This window comes from Lissotriton helveticus, chromosome 8 (genome assembly GCF_964261635.1).
Source record: "Lissotriton helveticus chromosome 8, aLisHel1.1, whole genome shotgun sequence".
Classification (NCBI taxonomy): Eukaryota; Metazoa; Chordata; class Amphibia; order Caudata; family Salamandridae; genus Lissotriton; species Lissotriton helveticus.
In genome coordinates this window covers 593,889,993-593,893,083 of record NC_136069.1, presented here as the reverse complement: position 1 = coordinate 593,893,083, position 3,091 = coordinate 593,889,993, and the positions used below count along the sequence as shown (strand labels likewise).

Sequence of the window (3,091 nt, the reverse complement as noted above, 5' to 3'; positions counted from 1 at the left end):
AGTGACCTACAAAGGAGAAAGACCATACAAATGTATAGAATGTAATAAATGTTTCCAGACTAAAGTAACTAGGATAGCAATAGAAAATGTATACACGGAACACTATCCATGAGCAAATCAACTCCTTGCTGTCTTCTACATAAAAAGCGACTCTAATAACCCATCAAAATATCCCCTCTTGAGAGGCTAGCACAGAGCTTTGCCATGTAAATAAACACTGAATATGAGAAGAGTCCATAATATGAAAAACAGCTATCTTCTAACAAATCACATGTGCCATACAGGGAAAAGATCATATTTGTGCACTAGAAGTACTTTAAAATGGCACCTAATGCTGTAATATTAACTTCATACCGACGAGAAAGGAAATATTAGAGCCAATGGAGAAATTATGCCGCCACGCTGTTAACTTAGCTGAACACCTGTACACAGTGAGACTAGGCATAGAAATTATTTACTTGGTTTATCAATGCAAAGGCACTTCATTTAGGTGAACAACTTTGCAGTTGTAACGCTACTGGTAAGAATTTAGAGTGTAGAGAGGTTATTGTTCATCTATATGTTTTAAGTAAAATGTAGCTAACTTGAAAGTACTAACTTGGACAGACACAGGAGAAGCTACATGCATTTACCCAGTTGCTCTAGGATTTGATTTCAAGGAATAATTATTTAAACATAATGTGTGCATTATGGAGGAGGCAACAAATGATCTAAATGTAACAGAGATTTTTATATAAATACCCATCTGGAAAAAACATTAAGGAGATCTCAGTATATTTAGACCAAATACATCTACAGTGTTTACCAAGACTTTTATTAGAAAAAGATAGTTAATAGCAAGCAAACAAAACTATATTGAAAAATAAACATTTCAATGTCCCAAATGTAAAGGCATTATCACAAATGGCTTTCCCATTGGACAAAAGTCTGTCTACACTGAACTAAGACCTTATAAATGCACTGATTGTGACCAGACGTTCATTACAAAGGCAAGATGATAGATCAACAGCCTCATACAGGTGAAGATTCTGAGTGCCACAAGGCTTTCAATAAAAAGGGCTAACTAATACTACATCACAGAAATCACACTACGCAGAAACCATATAAATGTTCTCAATGTGACCAGACTTTCAAGAAAATGAATAATTTGTCATCACATGAGAGAATTCACACTGGGAAAAATCCATATAGATGCTATGAATGTAATAAGGCTTTCACGCAAAAGAGTGACTTACCATCACATGAGATCATTCAAACTGGTGAAAAACCAAATAGATATTCTGAATGTAATGAGGCTTTTAGTGAAAAAGCAGGTCTGATAAGCCGTCTGAGAACACATACTAGCGAGAAACCATATAAATGTTCTGAATGTGAGAAGGCTTTCTGTTCAAAGTCAGCACTGATAATACATCCGCGAGTTCACACTGGGATAAAACCTTATGGATGTTCTAAATGTGAGAAAGCTTTCAGTACAAAAGGACTTTTAAGGAGACATCAAATGTCTCACAGTGGTGAGAATCCATACTCCTGTTCTGAGTGTGACAAGTGTTTCATCACAAAGGGCCAGCTAATAATACACCTAAGAAATCACACCGGCGAGAAACCATATGTTCTGAATGTCAAAAAGCTTTTAATGAAATAGGTGGACTAATCAGTCACCAGAGAACTCACACTGGTGAAAAACCATATAAATGTTCTAAATCTGAGAAGGCTTTCAGTACAAAGGCACCGTTGATAATACATCAGCGAGTTCACACTGGGATAAAACCTTATGGATGTTCGGAATGTGAGTAGGCTTTCATTACAAAAGAACAGTTAAGGAGACATCACATGTCTCACAGCAGTGAGATTCGATACAAATGTTCTGAGTGTGATAAGGGTTTCAAAACCAGATTTCTTCTAATGCGGCATCTGAGCGTTCACACTGGAGAGAAACCATATAAGTGTACTGACTGTGAAAAGGCATTCAAACAAAAATCTATACTGTCATTACACCAGACAAATCACAAGGGAGAGAAACCATATAAATGCTCTGAATGTGACAAGGCTTTAGTTCTGAAGACTGAACTATTAGTACATCAGCGATATCACACTGAAGAGAAACCCTTTAAATGTTCTGAATGTGACAAGTAATACGTTCTGAAGAAAAGACTGACAGTACATCAGAGAACTCACACTGGAGAGAAACCTTTTAAATGTTCTGAATGTGATAAGGCTTTCAAGCGGAATGATAATCTGCACATACACAAGAGAGTCCACACGGGGGAGTCACCATATAAATGTATGGAATGTGACAAGACTTGCAGGCGAAGGGGTCATCTTTCAGTACATCTGAAAATCCACACAGGGGAGAAACCTTATAAATGTGCTAAATGTGACAAGGCTTTCAAGCAAAAGAATCATCTTTCAGTTCATCTGAAAACCCACACAGGGGAGAAACCATATAAATGTACTAAATGTGACAAGGCTTTCAAGCAAAAGAGTAATCTTTCAATTCTTCAGAAAATCCACTGAACTTTGCCCTCACCTGTCCTGGCCCTTAGTCCCCTCCCTGTTTATCTGTGAATTTTCCCTCGCCAATTGAGATCTAGCTATTTTGTCTGATGCCCGATGAGGCTACCTCGTTTAGCTATAGGGGAGACAGGCCGGGATTCCCTCCTTGGACGTCACCTACCCAGTCGGTCTTTAGACAGACTTCCTTTTGTCTGTCCTGTCGTCTCTTCCCGCATCCTCCCTCTATTTATGTCTCTCCTTCTCTCCTCTCTCAATGTATTGAGACTGAACTATTTTGTCTGATGCTCGATGGAGCTACCTGGTTTAGCTATAGGGGCTTCCTTTTGTCTCTCCTTGTTGTCTCTTCCCTTATCCTCCCTTTTTCACCTCCCCTACCCCTCCACTACTTTGCTCTCTCCTTTCTCTCCTCTCCTAATTGTATTGCCTATTTTTTGATGTATTGTGTAATTGTTAATCTTTTTCTGTTCTGTATCAAAGGAAGGGAGTTTAGAGAAGGTGATCAATCGATCAACGGACACGGTTAACCACCCATGGAGGTGGGTGGAAGGTCCAGTTGCAGCTTGTGTCCGTGTTTTGC

At 38.8% G+C, this 3,091-nt stretch overlaps 1 pseudogene; it reads left to right on the top strand.

Moving 5' to 3' along the window:
* Window positions 1-1,138: 1,138 nt before the first annotated feature.
* Window positions 1,139-2,514, top strand: LOC144773774 (uncharacterized; annotated as a pseudogene).
* Window positions 2,515-3,091: the final 577 nt, after the last annotated feature.